General features: G+C 36.0%; 1 long non-coding RNA gene across 1 annotated transcript in view; it reads left to right on the forward strand.

The window, feature by feature from the left end:
* Positions 1 to 1,009: 1,009 nt before the first annotated feature.
* LOC143669950 (uncharacterized) overlaps positions 1,010 to 26,148 on the forward strand; it is a 42,350-nt gene continuing 17,211 nt past the window's right edge. The window contains exons 1-2 of the long non-coding RNA XR_013169139.1: positions 1,010 to 1,119; positions 5,193 to 5,356. This is a non-coding gene — a long non-coding RNA (uncharacterized LOC143669950). The remainder of the gene's footprint in view (positions 1,120 to 5,192; positions 5,357 to 26,148) is intronic.

Here is a 26,148-nt window from a genome sequence, read left to right on the forward strand (position 1 = left end):
TTTGGCATGCAGCATATAGGGGTCCTAATCATCAGGAAATAGGACTTTCCACAAATCCTTTCTGGATAGCTGCATTTCCAATCCTAACTCCCACTGACATGGTTGACTGGTTCTTCCTTGTTCAGTTAAATCTTCACATGGAACGCTATATACTGGGGTCTCACTTTCTGGAAGCCCAGAATTTCCCAGACAAACAATTTCTGGTTTCTTTGTACCTAAGCATTCAGTTCTCAGTTTATTCCTTCCCTCTTGCATTTTGCTATAAGTTTCAAAAAGAGTCCAGGTAGCATTTTCCACATTCAGTTTGGAAATTTCCTCAGCTAGGTATCCTAGCTCATCACTTTCAATTTCAGCCTTCCTTCTTATACCAGAACTCAATTTTGTCAAATTCACTGCCACTTTAAAACAAGGACTGCCTTTTGCAATACCACATTCATCATTTCTGTCTAAGGCCTCATATTGGAAGCATTTCTAGAGTCCATATTTCTACCATCAGTCTCTTCAAAGCAATGTTGACCTTTCCTATCAAGTATCTCACAATTCTTCCAGAATCTCCCCTTTATATATTTGTAAAGTTCTTCCAGCATTTTTGGTATTTGCAAAGCACAGCAAATACCCAACTTCTCTGGTACCAAATTCTGTTTTGGTTTGCTAAAGCTTTCAGAATGCAATACACCAGACACAGTTTTCCTTATTCAATGGAGGTTTATTAGGTTACAATTTATAGTTCTAAGGCCATGAAAATGTCTAAATTAAGGCATCAAAAGGAAGTCACCTTCCCTGGGAAAGCTGTTGGTATCTGGAGTTCCTCTGTCACCTGGGAAGGCACATGGTAATGTTTGCTTGTCCTTTTCAAAATATGTCTGGGCTTCTGGGGGTTCTTGTTTGCTTCTTCTGGGACATTTCTGATTCTGAGCTCTCTTCAAAATGTCTCTGCTTTTTTATCCTCTCATAAAGGACTCCAGCAAGATGATTATGACCCACCTTGAATGGGAGGGGTCACGTCTCCATAGAAACAACCTGAAGCAAAATGCCCAATCCTGCAATAGGTCTGCACCTACAGGGAAGGATTACAAAACAGAGGCTTTTCTGGGTACATAACAGATTCAAACCAGCACAGTATGTATATAGGCAAATATATTTACATAGAAGAGATACAATTGAGCATTATTCTGCTCACATCGCTAATCATTTGGAACAAGGGTCAGCAAACTACAAAGACCCTTGACCTGTTTTTACATCCATGGGGCTAAAAATGGTGCTTACATTTCTAAAGGGTTGTAAAACAGAAAAAGGAAGAAGATAAAGAATATGCAAAGAGATCCTATGTGGCCCACAAAGCTTAAAATATTTACTATCTGGCCTTTTATAGAAAAAGTGCGCTGATCTTGTTCCAAGTTTGGATAGTTAGCTATGTCTAATCTCCTGAGGCTAACCTAGTCCCAGTTCAGGCCAACTTCTATGTGTGATTAACTAAAGTTCTTCCTATTTTACTATAAAAGAAGCAGCATATATTTGCTTGCTAATTCAAAATATTTCCAAGTAAAATCATAATAGAAATGCAATGCCTTCAGAAATGTTGCCTAATTTTAAATATCATTTTTCTAATCAATTTTGATGATTAGTTAATTGTTTTTAGTTAATCACTTCTTACATCGACTATCAATATGCAACTGAAAAAATCTATATTAGTAAAACAAATGAACTCCAATTATTTAATGAATGATAGTTGCATAAACTGTGAAAATTTTATATAATTCATTTACTTTTGTCCTTGTAAATGTTTTCTTCTTTTTATTTTCTCAGTAATTCCCAGCATCATAGGAAATGAAATGTTACATGATTTCTTGATAGTTTTTACATGCTTATTTTCTGGAACACATCTAATGAAATTTAATAAGCAGCACTTTTGGTTTCATATGCACAAGTGTTTTTTTTTTCTTTTATTGGAGTTATGTGTATCACTGAAAGAACAAAATGGAAATGTAAACCATGTTAACAAATAACAAAGGTATATCCTGGAACTCTGACATTGCAGCTTTAATTATTTATTTTGTATTTGCTTCAGTCTGTACTTGTCAACATATTTGGTTCTTTCATTTTTATTTTCCCTTTGAAAATTCTTTTAGGTATGTGTAAACTCTCCTAAGATTCTTTTATAGAGATTATATTTTGCAAGAGTAGTGCTATTCCATAATCATCTGTGGAGGTTGTCTCACTTTGCCAGGGCTGTTGTAACAAAGTCCCACAGACTAGCTGGCTTAAACAACAGGTATTTATTTTCTTGCAGTTTTGGATGCTACAAGTACAAAACAGAGGTTTCTACAAGATCATATTTCTCTATGGTCAGAAGTTTCTGTTGGATGGCATACTATCATTCATTCAGAAAACAATGAATACTCACTGTGTCAAGAATTATTCTAGGGGATGGCGAGGAAAAAACACATTTCTGGGGGGAGATGGATAAGAGAATGAACAAATAAATATGTAAAATATCCAAGTGCAATTAGAAAAATAAAATATGATTAAGTAGGCAGAAAGTGATTTGAGTGCAGGGCAGTAGTGACTAAAACCTGCCTCTCTGGGGAGGTGAGATGTGAGAAAAGACCTAAAAAGTAGGTCAAGTTGAGAAGTGCATTGTGGTAAGTTAAGGTGGATGAAAATACTTTGATACTCTTCCCACTGAAAGATTGAGTCTTTCTTTCCCTTGCATTTGGGCTTGCCCTGTAACTTGCTTTGGCCAACAGACTATAGCAAAAATGACAGTGTGTAATTTCCAAAGCAAGAAATTATGAGATTGGTAGCTTCCAGTATTTACCCTTGGAATACTCCCTCTTATAATTCAGCTGTGCTGTGAGAAATTCAAGCCAGATGGAGAGGTCACACAAAGGAGAACCAAGCTCTAAAGGAGTCCCCAGATGCTGGTTAGCACCAACTTATAGCATGTGAGTGAGGCAAATTAGGTGTCCCTGCTTAGTTAACTATATTCCGCTGACATCACCTGTAAAAGAACTGTCCAGCTGAGGCCAGGCAACCCAAAGATACTAATGTCTCCTGCTGTTTCAGTCAACTAAGTTTTTTTGTGTGTGTCTTTTTTTTTATTAGTAACTTTTTAAATTGTATAGTATAACATATATTCAATGCAAAGAAATAAAAAATCAATAGTTTTTAAAGCACTCTTCAACAAGTAGTCACAGGACAGATCCCAGAGTTTGTCCTGGGCTACCATATGATCCTCAGGTGTTTTTCCTTCTAGCTGCTCCATAATATAGGAGGCTAGAAAGCTTAACTATTTTTTACACAAATATTAAGTCACAATCAACATTTTTGTTTTTTTTTGTGAAAAAATACATATATACAAAAATGCTAAAAATTTCAAAGCATGGCAACACAATTAGTTGTAGAACACATTTCAGACTTTGACATGGGTTACAATTTCTCAATTTTGGGTTTTTACTTCTAGCTGCTCTAAAATACTAGAGACTAAAAGAAATATCAATTTAATGATTCAGCATTCATAGTCATTTGTTAAATCCTGTATTCTCTGTATAACTTCACCATCACCTTTGATCTTTCCATCTTTCTCTTTAGGGGTGTTTGGACTATGGCGATTCTAAACTTTTGATATTGGAAGGGCCTGTCACTACTATGGGGTAGGGAGATGGAACTATCTGATGTTCTGGAGAGGCTGGGCTAGGTGTCAGGACTTATCTGGACCAGGGACCCACCTGGAGGTTGTAGGTTTCTGGAAAGTTACTCTACTGCTTGGAACCCTTGTGGAATCTTATATTTTGCCCTAGGTGTTCTTTAGGATTGGCTGGAATGGTCTTGGTTGGGGATTGGCAAGTTATGATAGGTAGCAAGGTCTACCTGAAGCTTGTGTAAGAACAACCCCTCTAGTAGCATCTTGACTCTATTTGAAATCTCTCTGCCACTGATACTTTATTAATTCAAGCAATCAAGTTTTGGTATCATTTGTTATATAGTACAAACTGTCTAAAACCAGCATTTTAGAAAGAAGGCATATAGAAAGTTTAAATACCCAAGGTGGGAGTGTGTTTGGCACATTTCTGGAACAGCAAAGAGGTTGTTGTGATCCAAGTGGAGTTAGTATGAGGGAGAATAATAGGACAGGGAACCAGAAGCCAGATCATATATGGTTTTATAGATCCAGAGTAGGCATAAGGTGCTTACTGTGACTTTGCAGTGTAGTAAAGGAAGATTAAGTAAAATCAGTGAGGTTGGGAAAAGTAAGATGTATTTTGAAGATAGAGTTGGCTGGACTTTAGGCTGAAGAGATGCAACAAAGTTCAAGGATTATTCCAAATTTGAATATCTATTGGGTAAATAAGTATTTGTTGAGAAAATGACTTTTGATTAAGTTATTGGGGAAAAGTAATAATTTGTTATAACTTATGGCTAGAATATACTTGCTTTCTAGTTAGGTGAAAATGTGGGTCATGAATATATAAATCAGTATTTTCATGGAAGTTCTGGGAAAAACAATGTTTTGAAAAACACATTTTATGTGGAGTATTCTTTTGGGCTGAAAATGGTCCAGTGGCAGTTAGGCCAAGAGATCATTAGGTTTTCTCTTATATCAGTTATCAGTCTCTGTACGAGTCCCTCTAGGTATGGGGTCCTGCTGTCATGTTATCAGATGGGAAGATGTGAAAACAGTTTAGTTCTAATTCTTAGGAGGGATTCATCTATTTATTAACTATTTTGGACTTGGCTGCTTAATCCTACTACATCTCTCCAACTTTCTACATAAATTGCCCTCTATATGCAGAGAGGGTCGAGAGGGATGGTCTTCTAGAAATAACTGTAAATGGACCTTCAACAAAGAGAGACACTCTTTGGGAAATCCTGGAGATGGCCTGTATTGACATTATAGAAGAACCAGTCCCTGGGTGTCTATGCACCCCTCTAAAACCGATTTATTCTGTGTCTGGAAAAAGCTTCATATTGAAAGACAATTCATTTAGTGAGCCACTTGTCTTTACTGAAAAGTCTCTTTCTGAGGGGTGCTTGCTTATAGCTGTCACTTTTAAAACCACTTACTTATTAGTTTTAACAACACACCCTGTGACCTGCCTCTTAGGAAAGAGGAAACTCCTGAATACCTGGAAACTCTACCTAGATTAGAAACAGTTCTTTGCTTAGTTGGGGAAACTTCTTCCTGTTCACAGAGAACCCTCCGAAGAACCTGACAAGCAGCTTCCTGGTCTTCCTTTCAAGAACCTGGTCATCAAATTTGTTGCAACTGAATCCCCCTAAAGCTGAAGGATCTTGCTGAAAAGTTCCACTGGGCACACTGCACTCTTGTAGAATGCTTCATTTCTCTCAAGTCAAGGTCAGTATGAGGATTTTTTGTTTGTTTGTTTTTTGGGCATTGTATTAGTTAGGGTTCTCTAGAGAAACAGAATCGACGGGAACACTTGCAAATATAAAATTTATAGAAGTGTCTCATGTGACCGCAGGAACGCAGAGTCCAAAATCCACAGGGCAGGCTGCGAAACTGACGACTCCGATGGATGGCCTGGATGAACTCCACAGGAGAGGCTCACCAGCCAAAGCAGGAATGGAACCTATCTCCTCTGAGTCCTCCTTAAAAGGCTTCCCATAATTAGATTTAGCATCACTAATTGTAGAAGACACTCCCCTTTGGCTGATTACAAATGGAATCAGCTGTGGATGCAGCTGACGTGATCATGACCTAATCCTATGATATGTCCTCATTGCAACAGACAGACCAGCACTTGCCCAATCAGATAAACAGGTACCACAACTTGGCCAAGTTGACACATGTCCCTAACCATGACAGGCATCAAGGGCTTGTTTGATCACTTTAGAGAGGATCAGAGAAAACAGGCAAAACTGGAGAGACAGGGACAAAGTCTCCATGGGATGTGACATAATGAGCACTGCATGGGGAGAATAGGGAGGAAATCCAGGTACTTGGAGTGCCAGTGGGCAGAGAGCCCTGGGCAGAGAGCCAGAGGCCTATGGCTTTCTTTAAGTGGATTTCTATTGCCTTTGAATTTTTAGTCACCAAAATGCATAACAAGCGCAATTCAGTGTCGTTTTTTCAATTAAGTGAAAAGATGAACTTATTGGTATAGAACTGCAGCATGGTTGAAAAATAAATAGAGCTCAGGGAAGTACTGAGCTTCCCTTCAATAGCTGCACTTAAGCAGACTGACAGTGGGGACAAGGAGGCATCCACCTCTGGAGTGCTGAAGGTAAGAGGTACCCCAACTTGCAGTCTTAAATGAGGATTGATACAGATGCAATGGTTAGGCATGACAGTTTTCCAAGCTTGGGAAAGGCGTCCCCCTTCACAGCTGCGAGGCAGTCTTTTGTATTTACGAGCACTTGGTGGGTACCACGACAGGTTTATTATTTGTTGGCTTTCTCCAGCATTGCACAGTAAAAATTGTTTTCAAAGAGATTCAAAAGCGGAGCTGGCTTTCACCGTAGCAAATCGAATCCATCCACTGATATATTTCAACTTCCTTGATTGATAACTGGCTCTGCGGTTTGGCATTTCAGGAAAAGAGTGGATGGAGAATGTGTCTCAGAGGCCGTTAATTCTTTTCTCTCCCTCAGACTCCCCTGAGCAGTTGCTTGCTCCATTATCCACATTTCTTACTGTTGATCTCAACAGCTCCATGCTGGTCACATCACCGTATGTCTGTCAGCCAAGTGTCCCTTCCACTGACTTCTGAGCTCTTATCCTGATAGCCGCCTGTACGCAGGGGTTGTTTCCTGGGGAAGTCCTCAATGCCCAGGGTTGGGATCGTCCCTTACAGCCTGGCTTTTCAAAAGGACCCTTCCTGGCAGCTTCCCACACTACAATAAGGAGCAGAGGGAAGTTGCGAGAACCCCTTTGCGATCGCAAGCAGCGTGAGACGCAGAGTGTCAAGTTTGAAATGGGCGTTCACCTGTGAATCAGTTCCCATGGCCATTTGATGTAATTATTCTTGATGTCCCACCTATTGTGCTGTGAATTAGTACAGAGGAGAGCCATAACTTTTCATCATGACCGCAGAGCATAAACCCCCTTTGCTGTCAAAGAGAGACACTGTTACATTTTCTTGCTGTAAAAAAAAACACCTCAGTGCGCTGGATGAAATGTCAGGAAACGTTGAATGAAATCAGGCTCCAAAGAAAGAGCAGTCAGTGATTATGAAAACCTGGTATCTCTAATTAATCGGAACATGAACCTTTGGGGGATTAGAGTTGCCTGTGTGTGTTTGGGGTGGATGCACAGGAGTTCCGCCAGAGCCCCTTCCTGGTTTGCTTCATTTCAAAGCAAGGGTTTGAGCTCCAGGTGGGTCCAAAATCCCCAGGTCCCGGGTCCTGCTGAGGATTCAGGGTAAAATGTGCCTGTCATTTGCTAGAAACCTGGGGGGTGTTTTGCTGTGCTGCTGGAAGTGTTACCTTTTGCAAAAGAATATTTAAACACAAATATCTTTTCCATCTGTCTTCTGTGGAATAAGCTCTCTAGACAAAACTTTTTCCAGATTTTCTTAATGTTCTCCAATTGGATTCTTGGTCTTCTAAGCTTCCCAATTGCTTTCAATTTTATTGAATGCTATTTTGTTATAGTATTAACATATTATATGCTTTGGGAAAAAATTTCAAAAGGAAACTGTTAAATGTATGAACATTTTTAAATACCATTTCTTTGATTATTTACACTTCCCATTTAAGGCCCTCCCCCAAGCCATTTCTAACACCTATTCAATTTTGGAATTTTCTTCATTTTCCAAATTCTCCAAAACCTTCCATATTTGGGCCTTTTACATAGCTTACTGGGAGAATGCTTTTCTTAATATTGCAGCCAATTAATAAGTTTTTAAATTGCATCTTCTCAATATCCCTATAGTTACTTGATTTATTTATTCACACATATCCATGGTGATTAGCTCTTTGTGTCAAAAAGAGTGTGTTTTGCTGCTGGTGCAGCATTTTCTCAAATGTTTGTGGTTTCTAGATAGTCAGCTCATCTTTTCCTTTGAGAATCCCTGTCCATTGGGTCATTCTGTTCACAGGAATAGGTCGTAGTGACTGTGGGTAAGATACCAATGTGCTGGTGGAGGGCTTTTCTGTATGTGGTAGCTCTTTGCACCTCTTTTGGGTCAGTACCTAACTGGGCACTTCTCTCAGTCCCTTCTTTGCTCAGGAAACCTCTCTTCCTTCCTTAGCAAGGGCAAATGCTGTCCTTGACCACTGTTCAGTACAGGGGTCCAGAAACTTTTGTCGGAATTACCATAGCCATTATTTAGCTGGCCCCCACCCCAATAATCACCAGAGAGCTCCATTTTATCTGAAGCATCTTAACTGTGAGCCACCCCCATGCCAATGGCATTAGTTGTTGCTTGTGTTTGTTTATTATTTCTTCCTGGTTGCTTTTTTTCTCTGTGGTGTGGCTGCAACATATTTTCTTTCTTTTAGGAATTCTGCAGGCCTTCTCGTACTCATGCATGTTTCCTGTTGTCATTTTTCTTTCAAAAATTGTTTTTTTCTGTCATATCATGGGAAGTAAGAAGTGACTTGATCTGATTTTTTCTTTATTCAATTCTTTCTCTCCTGAAGTTTCAATAATAATGAATACACAGTGCACGTTTGGGTGGTGCATTTCTTCTTATCAAAATTAGCTCACAGCAAAAATTGACAGTGTGTTGTCATCTCTCCAAGGGTCCCAGTTCAGAACGTTTCCTCCCACTCCGATAAAGTGAGAATATAAAAAAATCTCCTTGCTACTTAATTCTAAAATATTAATTGAAGTATTATCTGGGAGACTACATTTTTAAATTATTCAAGTCATGTCCTAAGGTATCACTTGTGCTTATAAGCCATTTGAGAAAGTTGGAGGTAAAGAAAAAGGGCTGGGAGTTGCACACCCCAGCTGTTGTATGCATCTGTGCTAAAAACAATGCTTGTGACTCTCGTATCCAAACTTAGATTTACTTGTTCTCAACAAATCTACTCGCCATATCTAAGAGGTCTGAAGTTATTTTTGCTCAGTGGAGAAGAGAATTCTATTTTGTCATTATATTAAATTACATGGTATATTACATCATGTTATATTATTATATGACTTGTTATTAATTCCAGCCTGCTGATATTCTAGAAGGCCATGAATATCCTAGCTAGTTAATACTTGCTGATAATTGATAATTGTTACAAGATTTGATTAAGAGAAATATTTGCCTAACCCATGACAAATTTATGGGGAATGAATGCTCGCTAAATTATTTAGTAATTTTGATATCATAAGCTTTTTCATTTTGGAGTATTGCTTTTAATTCTTAATATTACAGATTGTTTGAGGATAACATAGAAAGCAACTGGTCAACCACCCTAATTTAAGGGAGGAAGAAATGAGGTCAAAGAAATAAGCGAGTTAATCATCTTCACTCAACTGCTATTGGCTAAATATGGAAAACAAATTTGAATTCTGGCTGCCAGTTTCTTATGCTTTCCACTCTGGTATGCTGTCCACAAGGAGAGTTTCTTGTGGAATTTTTGTCTCTAATCAGGAATTATTCTAAATGACAAACTTGGAAATAGGGAAATAAAAAATGTTTTCCCTTTCTATCTAGTCTCTTTAACATGCTGTAAAATATTGCTTACCAGTTACTTATATCTGATTTATCTGGAAAAGAAGATGACAGAAAATGAAAGAGTAAATACACATTGTAGTCCTGGAGCTGATGAAATGGTTTCAATAAATATTAAACAGTGAATAAGGTATTTTTACAGGGCACAGTTTATGTCATATACATTTCTCTTAATAGCCGCTGACTTTCCTGGTACTCTTTATAAATGGAAACAAAATAATGGGATGCCAAAACTGAAATCACTACTAGACTTGTAATCACTACCACAAGTTACATACACATGCTTATGCGTAACTATTGTTTCTCAATTAGAAGCTTGTAATAATGTGCAATGGGGGGACTCTTTTCTCACAAATGATAACTAATCCCTTAGAAAAAAATGCTCATAGTAGTTAGGATTATAGTAACTCAATGGAATTCTTCCACTTCTTAGTATCATGTGGATTTAAATTGATGATCCAAAATTGGTTTTGTTTTGTTGAAACACAATATGCCATCTGGAAAATGCCTATTTTTCAAAATGATGAGAATTTTTGAACTGCATTTTAGAAAAGCTCAATAATTTGAAATAAAGTTAAACAATGAAGAACAGTAATAGTATCTTAGCTGAGTACTTACTATATGCCAGACACTTTTCTAAGCTTTTCATTTGAATCATCCCATTCAGATGGGTACAGACTATGACATTGCCATGCTTCCATATTAGACAGGCTTAGAAACCCACTCAGGGTCACCTATCAGGGGAGTTGCAGAGTCAGGATTCCAACCAAGGTTGACCTCATGATTCAAGACCTCAACCTTCTCCAGATTAATGAACCCAACAAAGCCTCACCTTTCCATTCCTTATCTACCAGTCTGGATTGTTAATCGAAACCTTGGAGTACTCAGGATTTCAAATATTTGAAATTGGTGTGTGTGTGTGTGTGTGTGTGGTGTAAGGTGATAGAGGAAGTGCTGGAGGATTTTTAAAATTGTAGTTCATTATTTTTGTGAGTTCATTGTAATCTGTTTTTTGAGAATTGAAGCGCCTTTCCTTGTTGACTCTTTCCTCACTTCCATGGTGTTGTTCCAAACACTTTATCTTTACCTATTTAATAAATCCATTTAAAATGGGATAATAGCAAAATGGCAAACAATATATGATCTGTGGTAACTACAAGTGCTCAGCATGGGTTTGCCTATGTTCGATAGCTTTAATTTTGTTTTAACTTTATTGTCTATACTTTAAATCATAAGGTATGAGTGCATTGTTTAGCTTCATTTTAATTTATACAATGCTATGTGCAAATTGCTATTAAAATCTTTAAATAAATTTGGGGGGAGCTTTCTACACACTCTGCTATCAACAACTAATAGAATTCTACTCAAGCAATAAGGAAGTTCTTTTTGACTAATTTCCCCAAGTGGGTGGATTATTCTGAAGGCTTCAGTAATGGAGCAAGGACCTGTTGAATCAATCACCAGCACCCAAAACTAACCCTGGAATAATAGGTTCTCAATAAATAGGGTGAGTCAACCAATTGCAAGCATTTTCTGAATCTATTATCTATGCACTTTATGATTTAACTTCAATAACTGAAAATGCTTGAGTCTTCTTTCCTTTTTGGGTATTTGGTGATAAGAGATGAAAGACAGACTAGACAAATGGATAATGGCCAGATCATATATTAAAGTAGAACCTAACTCACAACCTCTGCAGCAACCAGTCCAGAAAACCAACCTACAACCAATGCAGCAATCAGCCCCAAAAGGGTAGGACTTGGTCAGTCACTATCAGGATCCCTAGTTTTTGACCCTGCTTCCAACTTAGCCAAATATCCTCCCTAACTCCGTACATAGGACCCCCACTTTTAGCTAGCCCATTTTTCCATGCCAGGAACCACCAGTCAGAGAATACCTAAAGGCTTCTCCTTTTCCCACTATAAAGTTTTCCCCCTCCTCTGTCTGCATTTGATTCTCTGCCAAGTTCAAGTGATGCTGGTTGACTCCCTTGCTACCAGAAGCTCTGAATGAATAACCTTTGTTTGAGCTTATTTGGATAGTCTTTGTTTATTTTGACAGAAACTAGGGATACAAGAGGAAAATTACTTCTAATTTGGGCTTTCTGCTCTTTTGTTTCCATATAAAATTGATTTGAGAATTCAAACTAATACAGGTAAAGTACCCATTACTGTACTTGAAACATGATTAAGCTTTAAATAAATGGTAGCTATTTTTATTAAGATTTTAAACAAAACTCTCAGAAAATAATTTTGTGAAGTACTATGGGTCACGGAAGCACTGTTGCTCACTTCAGGTAGCAAGTTGACTCTGTACTCCCCTTCCATTTATATTGTTATATTGCTGTACTCTTGTTCTTAAGAAGCTCTAATAATATAACTTATAGAACCTGAGTGCAGATTCAATGAAAGCCCAAATATCCTTCACTTCTGCCAAGCCTTTCCTTTTCCAGTTTAATGCAGCATGTTCTGGATCCCATATTCTCTCTATTCAGAGAAGTGGCTGAGGGTGTGATTATTCCCTAGTTCTAGCTTTTCCTTCTCTAAAGGACCTTTGATCAGCATTCAAAAGTTTTCTAGATTGTCTCTTCTTGGATAAACAGTACAAGCCCCTCTAAAGACTGCTCTGGTCCTTTCACAGACAAACTTCTTAAATTAATTGTCTAATTGTTTTTATATGATACTCCATTTCTTACCTCCTGTTTTCTCTTTTCCCATGTTAAGGTGATCCAGTTTACTCCCTAGCATGCTATTGTTAAGGTCTGTCACAGTTCCAAATCTAAAGGACACTTTTTTGTTCTCATTTTAGCAGATCTCTTGTAACATTTAATGCAGTTAACTATTTTCTCTCCTTAGAAACATTTTCTCCTCTAGACTTCCATGACACCCCCCATTTTTGTTTTCCTGCTAGTTTTGACTATTCCATTTAATGTTTTTTCTTAGCTGCTCTTCCTTTTTGCCGTTTTTAAAAGTGGAAGTCCTTAGGGCTTAGTCCTTAGATTTTTTTTCACACTAATACTCACTTTCTGTGCTGGTTTGCAACTATTATGTACTCTAGAAAAGACATGTTTTAACCCTGATCCAATATTGTGGGGGTAGCCATTTGTTTTAGACCTGATTCAATAATGTTTAGGGTGGAATGTGACTTTGCTTATTAAAGGGGAGTCTTGATTAGTTTACTGAAGTCTTTTAAAAGAAGAAACATTTTGGAGAAAGTTGATAGCAGATAGAGAAGCTTGGAAAACAATTACTTCAGAACTGACAGAGACACAGATGTTTGCAGATGCATGGAGAGAGCAAATGCCGAGACATAGGCAGAGCCCACTAGACATTGCCATAGGCCTACCCATGAGATGCTAAGCAAGCCAGAACCCAGAGTTGTGTCCTGAAGGAAGTAAGTGAAGGACCACAGATGCTTAGAAAGAAAAGCATTGCCTCAACAGCTGGAAGCAACAGAACTGGGAACAAGGACCAACAGACACCAGCCATGCACCTTCCTAGCTGACAGAAATGTCCCGGAGGGCGTCAGCCTCTCTTGAGTGAAGGTAACCTCCTGTCAGCGTCTTAATTTGAACATTTTATGACCTTAGAATGCTAAACTTGTAACTATTAAGCCCCTTTTTATAAGCCATTCAATTTCTGGTACATTGCATTCCAGCAGCTTAACAAACTAATACACTCTCTAAGATATTATTTCTGTATGCATACATATATAAAAATGCACAGGAGAACATGACCCCTTCTTATTTAGTTTGGAGATAAATTTTAACTTTCTCCCCTAATACTTTGCTCAGTTTGATTTTCTGCTTGTGTTGGGATCATAATTACCATCACATTGATGAAAATAAATGTTTTCTGAAAAATCATGGTTGGGTGATCCAGTTGTTTCTAAACTTTAAGACCTAAGTATTCATTATCTCATAATTATACAGGGCATTACATTTATTCATGTTATGTTTTGGCATGACACTTATAGTTCAGCATTCTAGTGCATAGAGATTATTTTGAATCTTGACTTTATCATTCAACATATTTCTATGTTTCCATACTTACTGGCATGATTTGATTTTATTGGAATTAAAGGGAAGGTATGAACAGGAGAAGGTTACAGAGGACCAGTGTGGTGTTTCACCAGAGGCCCACTTCAGTCGATATTGAGTCATTAAACCCTCTCTAGAGAAGTTTATTCAAGACGGCAACTAAAAGCAGTCCTTATCATATTTCTGTGATGACACATTATTGCATATACATAATTAGCAAACATTTATTGGATGCATATTACATACAAGACCCTTCTCTAAATGCTTTACGTGCGTGGCCTCTTCTCACCACAGCCAAGTTTATAAATAGGTAATATAATTATCCCCATTTTACAGGTGAAGAACCTGAAGTATAGAGATGTAACATAAAATTAGTCACAAAGCTAGTGATTGGTAGAGCTAGGATTTGACCCCAAACAATTTGGTTCTAAGTCTTGCATTCTTAACTAATATGGTCCCAATGTATAACACCATAGAAAATTTGGAATTTTTTTTTCTTTTGAAAAGAAAGCCTAGATATTATTCTAGGGGAATGAATTTTGTTGTTCATCCAACTGGGTAATTTCATTAAATAGACAGGTAATTTGCACTGAAAATTTGGCTGTGAAACAATTAGTGGCTATTTGGAAGAAGTCTTGCCTTCCAAAGCTGCAAAGCTAATATAAGTATTATGTGTGTGTGTGTGTGTATATATATATATAGTATAATATTTAGAGATATAGATATATAGCTCCACATTTCAGGGTGAAATTTTGAAGTTTTTCTTAAATTTGGAATTTTTTTTCCTGGCACAACATTTGCCTTTAATATTAAATGATGTCTCTTCAAGTTTACTTTGAATCCAGTCAGGTATTCTATTTTGAGAGCACTGGTGCTTTGGTATGCAAGTCTCATCAGCTGTTGGGCACGCCTGCAACAGTTTTCTGATGGTAATAGATCATTTGTGCAATGCTTTTCCCAATGCAGATGTCCATGGATTATGTTTTATAATCCAGCCGTTTACTTTTGACACCACTTAATATGCTGGGCTGTTCTGGAAAGTACATTAAGTCTTTCAAGAGACTAGATACTGTTTAATGCTCTCAAGCTGAAATTTCTTAAATAGTCTTCTTGAACCCTGAACAACTTAATTCTACTTCCAGATGTGCTCTACTTCTGTGAATTAGCTTTAGGTCCCTGCAGAAATGACTCGGTGAATTTTAATTGATGATGATGATGTTGATGATGATGATTACGGTAATGGTAGGAGGGAACATATAAACCCATCTGTTGTCATTGTAACCAGAATAAATGCCCTTTCCATTCCCGACCTTAATAATATGTCTTAAATATTTGATTGAATCTAAAAAAGTACAACTCGGGTCGTTTTTCTTTAAGATATTTCATCTTTCTTTATTCCTCATGGTTTTGAGTTTTTATTAGTATGCATGCACATTAATAAACTAAGTATTAATGTTGTAACTGTTTTGTGCAAATGAACTCTGCTTATGTATCACTTTATTTATTACATTTTGGTTAGCAAAAGAAAAAGCTTATTTTTCTTACCTAAAAGAGGGATATATACTCATCTTTAACAGTTGAGAAAATACAGTTCGGGAAAAAAAGGAAAATGAGAATAACCTCTGATACCACTATTCAGACATAAATACATTTGGCATTATATACTAGTATGTTTCCCTCCAGTTTTTTCCATTAATGTCTGCCTATAAATTTTGGTCTGTTTTACAAAAAAAGATTGTGGATCTTTTTATGAAAAATGAGATCACAAGTTTTTTGGTAATAGCAGTAAAATTTCTTAATAGATTAAGAATCTCTTCATTACTACATAGTTTTATGAAATGTTACTTTTAATTGATGCTTAAACTTTTATTGCCATAATTTATTTAACTATTCTCTTATCAGTGCACATTTAAATTCTTTAAAATATTTTGCTTTCATATATGCTATCATGAAAAATATCTACACAGATATTTTGAACATACATGGTTCCAAGAAGCAGAGTTTTTTGTTTAAACAGTTTCAAAAGTTTAATGTTTTGCCCCATTGCCTTTTAGAAGAGTTATTCTATTTATACATCTATCCACTGTACATGGGTGGTGCTAGGACTGAATTTTTTAATTTATGGTATTCACCTACAAAGATAAAAATGTATCTAAGACATAACAGGAAGTGAGTTTATTGAATTTCCTGACATTGTTATATTAAAAAAAAAATCCAGACCAGGCTTGTCATCATGGGTTTGCAGTATTAATTACTCTAATCTCAGTCTTTAAAAGCCATCAGGAAATTAGCCTTAGAGATGAATAATTACTGTTTTCTCTTCTACAAAATAAGAAAAACACATTAAGATTATTAATAGGCCTTATTCAGCATCCTGTTTCAATATTTTTATATTTGGCAGGCATTGTTGATAATAGTATTAATAATAATAAAATCGGTATTTATAGATTATTCACTCTGTTGGGTACTGTTCTAGGTATGTTGTATATAGTATGTCATCCTCTGATTGCTAATTTGATATAAACTGAAACATACAGCTCATGTCTTAAATTAATTAGTCCATATGATAAAATGTAGTTAGACTGGTTTAACAGGGCTTTACTGAACTATTGATTTTACTTACCAGCAATATTTGTTCTGTCTTTAGAAAAGCATTACAATTTCTTGAATATGAAATCGAAGTTGCACATTTAGTCTTATGTTCAGTTTTCCATGGCTATAGTATTTTTGACTTACTTAATACTAAAGATTTTTAAATTATCATATAGGGGCGAACTGGTTCCTTAATTTGGTAATCATAAAATCTGAATTTTAAAGGAAGACTCAAGATGCATTTTATTTTAGGTACAATATTTGGTCAAAACATTTATGTTTAGTGATTGAGTAAAACTCAGCACATTGCTGCCAAATTTTTCAACTAGTTCCTTAATTTGTAAAGAATACCATAATGCTATATCCCGTTGAAGATTAATTTGAAAAAGAAAAGCAATAGGAATATTTTGATACCTCACATAATATAACTAGAACAAATTCCACAGCATATTTTGATGTTTAAAAAAAATCCCTTTTTATTTACCTCTTATTTAATTAGGAGTGAAAGTGTAACATTTTTATATGGTAAGTATCTATCAGTCTCTTATAAATGTCCTTGACTTCTTTTTGAGGTAAATCCACAGTCTTAGTTATGCCTAACTCTGTCTCTAGTATGTCTACCTTAGAGTAGCTGAACAATTTCGAAAAAAATCAGAGCACGATGAAGGCGAGGCTGTCATCTTTTCACTGCCAAATCTTCCTGTGCAACATATATGTGTCTATTTAGACTTTCTTCTCTGTGCTCCTTCTAATGCAAACTTTGGGAGCAGAAAAATCTCCCCTTGTCAAAGACTTTACTTCTACAATTACTGCCCCTTCCTCTTGTGCCATCAATATGTCCTAAATTTTCCTTCACAATGCTTTAGTATCTCCTCCTTAGAATATCTCACTTTTCTTTCTAGCTAGTACCTGATTACTTTGCTCCCATACATAGAGGAACTTCTTGGTAGGAATCTTTACTGTTACAGTCTCTACTTCCCCTCCTCACATTTCCTTGACAACGCATTTCTGTCAGACCTCCAACAGCATCGATGCTGCCAAACCCAGGGGCCACCTCCACGTATTTATCTTGCTCAGCTTCTCAGATTATTTAGCACAGATGGCTACCTTTTTCATAAAACACTGTCTTATATCACTTTCCATGACTCAGCAGATTCCTGTTTTTACTTTGAGCCCACCGTACTGTCTTCTCAGTATGCTATGCTAGATTTTTAGATCCTAAAAGTGGGAAATGTCCAGATTTCAATTTTGATTTTCCATTTCTTCTCTATTTTCTCATTTTTCCTATGGCATTACATTCAGTCAATGGCTTCAAACAGCCTCTCAGCCTCTATTCCAGCCCTATTTTCACTCCAAAGTTTTATACTTGTAAATGTAACCTCTTGACCTGGATCTCCATTTGGAAGTCTCAGAGTCATCTCATGTATAATATGGACATTATTTCTGTGTTTTTCCTCTTACATTTTCCACCTCAAGTCTTTCCCATCTCAGAAACTACTACGGTCGTGCTCCCAGTTCTTCAGATGCTGAAAGGTTTAAGCAAAAAGATGGTATGGCATTCTACCTATTAAGAAGATAATTCTAGCAAAAATGGATCCAGTTGATCAAAAGTAGAAAATGGGAGACCAGTTAAGAGGTCATGGCGGCTGTCCATGTGGTGTTGGCACAGACAGAGAAAAATGAATAGATCTTCTTTTCATTTTCAACTTAGTTGTTCAGGTCAGAATCTGGCTTACCTTCATTTTTCACTTTCCTTCATCCACCACCCCATTCCTCATCAACTCTAATGTCAAAACCGAACAAAGGTCTATTCATTTTTCTCTGTCTGTACCAACACCACATGGACAACCACCATAACCTCTTAACTGGCCTCCCATTTTGTACTTGTGCTCAACTAGAGCCATTTTTGCTAGGATTATCTTCTTAAAAGGTAGAATGCCATGCTATACCATCTTTCCACTTAAACCTTTCAGCAGCTTCTAGTAGTGCTTAAAATAAACCTAAAGGGTCTGAAAAAGCAATCATGCAAGACCTGGGCCCTGCTTACACTCTGATCTCACCTGGCAGGTCTCCCTTCTTCCTTCCTTTCTTGTCCTGTCTCCTGCAATAATACTGAACCTCTCCTGTTCCTCATTATGCCAAGCTTGTCTCTCCCTTAGAGTCTTTTCACTAGATGTTTTGTCATTGCCTAGAGTTTTATTGATCTAATCTTGATGTAGGTCTCATCCTGATATCTGCTTAAATATCACCTACACCAAGAAGCCATGTCTAACTAACAGTCTGTAAAAGGCACCCAGAAATTCTAAGTCATCACTCTATTTTAATGATCTGAATAGCTCTTTTCATCAACTGATGTTTTTCTTGTTTGTTTAATCTATTTCACTATTTGATCAATATTTTTCATTGCTTCTAAGCCAATATTTTTAAATGTTTCCTCATTTTGAAATAAAAATATGCCTTACAATGATTTACAATAGTTTAAATGGTGCTTTTTTCTTTTACATAAGTACCATAAATTATGGTAAATCTTCAAATTGATGCCTCTTACATTCAGTGACAATAATATTTATCCAATCGTGAATTTATTTTATGACCCATCCATTTGAATACAAATTCCACAAGAACAAAGCTTTTGCTTAGTTAATAGTATCACCAAAACCTAGAACAATGTCTATATTCAAGAAATTGTTATTAAATATATAATCACAACCAAAAGCAAAACAATACTTAGAAAATCATTGAGGCAGTATTTAGATTCAGTCATTAGACAAAGAAGTTTATTCTGGAGGTCCTTAGTCAAATGATTTTTTTTAAATGGGAAGTTTAAATATTAGAAAGGAGAAATAAAGGTTTTTTTTCCAAAAATTATGATTGCTTATTTATAGAACTAAAAAGAAAGGATAAAAGCAGTATTGGACCTAAAAAGAGGATTAGCTAGATTATTGAATACATCATCTATAAACTGACATCAAGAGTTTAGAAACTGAATGACATAAGCTAGAACATTGAATGGAAAAAAAAGGTATATTGTCAAAAAGCAATGAGAAAATGTCATAAGAAATAAACCGATCCAAAAAACTGTAGGATGTATGAAGAAAATCACAAAACCTCATTGAGACAGAGAAAGAGAGAGCGAGATCTGACTTCACTAAATGGAACAAAAGAAAACTCAGCCAAGATGTCAATTTTCCCTAAATTAATCTACAAACTTAATGCAAATGTAATCAGAATTTTAATTTTTTTTTCCTCTTTGAATGCTACTGATTTCAGTAGAGAAAAAGTAAAGCAGAAGGGAACATTCAGAAACAGACCCAAGTATATGGAAAAATAATTACCTATATTTATTTCTCCCTCTTTTTCTAGCTTCTCTGGTTTTAATTGGGCATTCTATGTGATTCCATTTCATCTCCTGAATCGTGGCTCGTTTGCCCCCTGCTCCTTACTTTTTCTGTGACTGCAGCTTTCCCTATCTGTTTTATAAAGCCCAGACTCCAGTTGACTATGGTTTTATTTTTTTGTATGTTTGTTTGCTTCCCCTTCGATGAAACAAAGTTTGGCGGAGGCTAGAGTAGGGAATAATTTTCCTCTCTCAGCCAGGAGAAGTTTTCACTACTGTACTCTGGCAAAGTTTTTTCCCTGGACAATAGACCTTTTTTTTTGAGAAGCTGCTGGCATATTTCACAATTTTGATTCCTCCTTTCTCTTTGCCAGAGAGAGACATGAAGGGATCTCTCTCAGATTCTGTCTGTGAGAATCTGGTGAAACTCCTAGAGGGAAAGTTCACGTACATGTCAGCTTTATTCTAAGACTGCAACCCTCAGGAGTTTTTCCCTCTTACACTAGTCCACATTCATCTCCCAACAATCCACCAAAATTATCATTTAAGTGATCCTAACACTTTCTTTCTCCCATGACTTCTACTCCAGATAGGATTTCATTTGCTTATTCTCTGGATGAGCCTGTCTCTCCAGAATTTAGAGTGGTGTTTTTTCTTCTGACCTCAGTTCAAGAAAGTCATTTGTTTTTAGTTTTTCCAGTATTTTCTTGTTGTGAGGAGAGGATCAACAATTTCCTTGGTCTTTGCAACTTGGAGCTGAAACCACATAAATTCATTTTTTTATGTCTGCATCAATGGTAGAAAAGACAGTTTACTAAATTAATCTTGTTAGGATATTTATCTGAGATAAAAACTTTATATCCCTCCTTCATATAAAACACACTTCAAAAACTACAAATGAACTAAAGATTTAAGTGTGAAAAATAAGGTCATAGGATACTGGAAATGAATTAAATAGGATGAAAACATTTTAAAATTATACTAAAGTTGGGACAGGCTTTACTATGTGTTACCAGACCCTAAAATAGATTGTCACTATGATTCAATCATAAAAATAAATTTTACAAAACACTTTCCTATTGCATATCAAACAAGCCTAAAAACCACCAAACAGGGGAAAACAACATTTTAATCAACGTTAGAGTGAAAATGCGGAGGGAAAAACATTTAAACTAATATGTTAGTGGAAGTTTTATTATCTTTATCTGGTAAAGGAAGACTGAACAAATCAATATGAAGAGAGAATTGTATATCTGTGCAAGAAAAGACTGTCCAGAAAGGAAAAGGACAAATGGCCCAAATCCATTTGAACATTTGTTTAAAAAGAAATGCACATATTATCATTATTCATCTCTAAGTTTGTGAGTGATGAAAACAGTAATATTGACACTGTCCGGAAATGGGGTAGTGTGCCCTAAATTGGTAAGACTTTTTCACGTGATAATTTATCAATGTGTATCAAAACTCTTGAAATGTGCAAGTCTTTTGAATTACAAATGCCCCCTCCTAGGATTTGTTTTCTAAGGAAACAATCTGATAAAATTTTATTTATTTTATAAAAATAAAATTTTTTCACCTCATAATTTTTAGTTTCTAAACACTGGAAACAATCTTGATACTCAAAGTAGAATGGCTGAATAACTTGTGTGTGTGTTTCTGTATGATGGACTGTTAAGCAATTATTTAAAAATGGTGGTATAGAGCTTTAATATTTGTCTTGGAAAAAGGCCCGTGACATTTTTGAACTGTTAAAATATAAATCCAGTGTATACTAAACAAAAATGGGTTTAGTGATTTCTCTAAATGTTAAAATTGCAGATCATTTTGACTTTATTATTTATATTTTTTATCGCAAGTTTTGAATGCTTTTTGAGATACAGACACCTACAATTGTCCTACTGAGTGAAGGATTGGTCTAGTGTAAATGCCTTAAGGAAGAGATGTGATGTTATCACAAGTGATTACGTACCACTGCCAGAGAAGATTAGAAGAGGCCTGAGTAAGCAATTTAAGTTGATGCACATAGACTTTTTGTCTTCGAATTTTATTTTGGAGATTCTGAAATTGCTGTCAAGTAGACCTATAAGATATTTGGATTTAAGGAATGAAAGTGACATAATGGTTCACTGGTATGAGATAAATGAGCCCAGGAAGTGCTATTGATTAAAAATCATGATGCGGTAGCTTGGAGAGAACAAAAGAAGGACCCTGCTGCACCAAAAGGAGGGAAAGCAAGCACAAGAGATATTTCATTCCCGGCTTTTCGCTTCCCAGAGCGTTCTCAAGAGGGCTCAGCTATATTTTTGCAATTAAAGTCTGTGTTCTGTTAATAAATTCTCTTCCTTCTGGCATAAGTTTGCCTGGGTTTCTACACTTGCAAACAAATGATTTATAAAACACTTGTAAAGTAAGAAAAATAAAAGTAAAAACATGTACATTCTCTTTGAATCTAGTGATTCCATTTATGGGAATGTATCCTAGGGAGAAAAGTAAACACGTGAACAAAAATTTATCACAGAATTTGAGTGCTCTTTGTAGAAGAGAAATGTGGAAATATTCTAAATATCCACCCTCTGATGAATTTATGAAAGCATCCTAATGTGGTTCTATTTTGGTAAAAACTCTAAAGTCAATATGTGCATAGAAACAAGAAATACAAGATCTTTAAGCAGTTATCCATAATTTGTGCAATTAAGGATTATTTTTATATTTTTGTTTTGTTTCTTTATTTCACAACTTCATTCAGCATAAACATGATCTGTTGCTTTTTGTAATAAGAACAAGAATGTGTGTTGCTTTTTAAAAGATAAAAATAGTTTGCTATGACTGGCAAGGGGTTGTGGATATTTGTATTTTGTCTCTGATCCTTTCCTAGGCACCCCTCTTTGCAGTTAGTAGTAGAAAAATCTTAGAGGCTTTGCTTTATTACCCATATCTAAACCTTCGTCAAGTCCTATCCATTAAGCACAAATTGATTCCAAACCCTATTCACTGTTTGGAATCTCACTGGAAATCTCAAAATTTCGAAACAATGTTCCTGCCTCCATATTACCAGTTCTGACTCACTTTCCCTCTGCTGTCATTGCCCCTATTTAAAATAACTTACTGAATCCCCAGTATCTAAATCAGGGGTTGGCACACTCTTTTGGTAAAGAGCCAGATAGCGAACATTTTAGATTTTGCAGGCCATAAGGTCTTTGCTGCAACTACTGGAAAACCGCCAAAGACATACGTAAATGAAAAATTGTGGTTGTTCTCCAATAAAACTTTATTTATAAAGACAGGTGATGAACAGGATCTGACCTATCGGCAGTAGTTTAACAATCCCTGATCTAAAGACTAATGTTCAATTTTGGTCCTATTTGCTTCTAAACTGATATTCCAATCTCCCAAATCCAATCCTCCCACTTTAGACTCTTCTGTGCCCTGGTGAATTATACTCACTTCCTTAATATTTTCTCTCTTTGAAAGAACTTTTCCTTCCTGATGACTTGACAAATGCTTATTCCTTCAAAGCTAAGCTTTGGTGGCAATTCCTATGAGAGATATTTCCCTGGACCCCCAAGTAATCCTCTACTTTTTTCTCTTGTACAAGCTGCTAATCACTGCACTTACCACACTTCATTGCAATTGCTTCCCTTTACGTCTTTTTCTTTTTCTAGTCTGTGAGTGACTAAAATGTAGAGTCCTAGGAGTAAGTCTTCAGTCAATCTTTAGCTAATGTAATAGAAGTGCAAATTCCTTGTGAGAGTGGGTCCTTAGAAAACCTTCTTAGTAAGCCGCTTTGGTGACTGATGGTGCATACTGACAGCAGAAGCAAGGGGCATATTAAACAAGCAACTTTTGCAGAAGCCTGATTGGGTTTTTGGGAAAAAGTAAATTTGAAACACAGGTACGGCCATTGGGGAAGATGGCCACAGAAGCAAGAACTTTCACTTCCCAGCCATTTCAGCTGTGAAGGATAAACAAGCTTAAATATTTTCAATCTTAATGTTCTTCTCTTTTTTCCTTTCTGTATTTTAGTGGGGAGAGGGTTGTGAGGGAGTTAGAATTAAGAAGAGAGGATGCATAAGCTTATTTTCTTTTATTCTTGATCTTAATTGGTATCTTTTTTAAGTTTCTGATACAATGTGCATGAGGTAGTTTTGCTGATGGGTTAATAAAACAAATTAATCTATGTTGAATAGATGTTAGAAATTCTGAGTCATCAGCAGAGAGCATTGCCAACAGTTACTTTTAGCAAAGATCAAATTGCAAGTACCATTTTCCTAATGCCTTAATGTTAAAGAAAATAAGGTGATTTCTGAAGATTCAGTCATATAAGGAATAAGGTCATCATTGCACATATAAAACAGTTCTTTTATAAGTCATGAAAGATGAACAAGACAGTCGTGAAAATGCATACTCTTTTGGTATTTATTCCACTATTCTTTACATGCTTGCAGAGAATAGAACTCTTCCGTTTTCTCTTCCTCCAGTTTTCCATGTATTAGACACCTTTAGATAATCCCTGGTGTTGTAGAAATAATAAAGATGGAAAACCAAACCAAAAGCCTGTTTCAACCATCCATGTAACTATTTTCAGCCCCCACTAGTTCTTAATTTTATTTGGAGCATCTAAATTGAACAATAGCACGGTCTGTGAAATAGATACTTGAGTGGAAGAGGTTGTGAAAGAAAGAACTGAAGAAATGCTAGATCAAATCGTATGGGACCATCAATTTCTCTAGCACCAAGGGAAAGATTGACACATTCTATTTAATCAGAATCCATAGAGAAAATATCACCATGGATTGATTTCTCTTTCTTACACACACACTTACTCAACATTTTTGAACAATTTCCCCAAACCCAGCATGCACTTGAAAAATGGCATGTGCCTAATTAAAACATAAAGCATGAAGGCAACCTTGGTAAAGCTTTTGTTTTCCTAAGCCTAGCACAGCACCTAGGACATGGAGATGAGTCTGTTTTCTATTTCTCTCATTTTTAAATTGGATTCTGCTTTCAGGTCACATGAATGAAGTAGGTGTCTCGATCCCTGTGGATTGCTGGCTCCACTCAATTCAATTTGAACTGATAATTGTTCAGTTCAAATAGTATTTGGGCTTTTCTAAAAATGGAGGCCAGCACAGATTCACTCTTTTATACAGATTCTGATGGGATTTCGTTCAAAGGCAGAGATTTTACAACAGAATTTCAATGAGCTGCTATGTTCAATTTGAGCAGGCTAAATTATGGAAAAGATTCAGCGCTGGTGACTTGATCAGGGCAACAGGCAGAGAGAGGTGCAATTTGATAAGGGATGTAGGTTAGGATCCAGTAACAACTCCAATCAAGAAGAGGAGATAAGAGGGTGTAGGAAGGAGGGAAGCTGGAATATCAGTAACACACCTGTTAACATGTTTCAAAGTAGAAATTAATTCTTACGATTGATTAAACAAGTGTCTTGATTAGAGACCATAAGACTTTTTGTAAGCAATGTTCAGTACTCATAATAGTTAACTGCTTTTTGTATTTTGAAAGTTTTTTCCCCAATCATTCATTTCTTAACTTGCCAACCGTTTTTTCTCTATATGATTTATTGTAACTTTTAAAAATGCATTTGATGTTAAACCTACTTTACTTTAAATTCTCTGTGTTGAGATTAAAATATTGCATGGTTTTTGTGAGAAATGAAAAAAAACAAAGGATATGTAACAAAAATGTAATGAATTTCCCATCACTACCATCTCCCATTCCATTTCCAAAACATTGAGTTCCACTCTGCTCCATTTTCACACAAACCTATAAATAAATAATGGGCATTGCAGGTGACTACAATAAAAAAAGTTTTTTTTTAATATCACATAAGGCCAAAATGAACTATTTTAAGGATCATCTGAAACATCAATGTATAATTAAGTACTTATATTGATCTTTCATTAAAAAAAAATCTACCTAGCTGCAAAATAAACCTGTTTCTAAACAGCAGGAATGAAAAAAAAGAAATATATATTTGATAGCTATATTTTTAATAATTCAAGTGTATAGACAGTCCCATAATTGTTCCCCATAATTGTTCCATGAATGGTCACTCCTTCCAGTTATCTTTTTTCAACTATTTATAGAACCTTAAAAATTAAGCATTTTAAAAAATCCATAAAATTACTAGAAATAATGCAAGAAACACCAATACACTGTAACACATATTAACATGTTGCCAGTTTTCTTTTACCCAAACCCAATCTCTTTCCTCATCAGAGGCAATCACTTCATCTATTTTTGTGTGTGGTTTTCCACTATAATATTTTTATTTACACAGTCAGAAATAAAATTTGCATAAAGAATAACATTCTGTGGCTATCATGCCTCAATTTTTTTTCCACTTTAATACCACGTTGTTGAGTATAGAACTAGCATGGCAATATCTCTTTGAATATAATGTACTATTTCTATCCATTTTCATACTAACAGACTGTGAGGTTGTTGGCAGATTTCCCCTATTTCAATGCTTCTATGAACGTCGCTGCTTCTGCTTTCTGGCTTCTACAAAGCCTTCTTATTTA

This window comes from Tamandua tetradactyla, chromosome 26 (genome assembly GCF_023851605.1).
Source record: "Tamandua tetradactyla isolate mTamTet1 chromosome 26, mTamTet1.pri, whole genome shotgun sequence".
Lineage (NCBI taxonomy): Eukaryota > Metazoa > Chordata > Mammalia > Pilosa > Myrmecophagidae > Tamandua > Tamandua tetradactyla.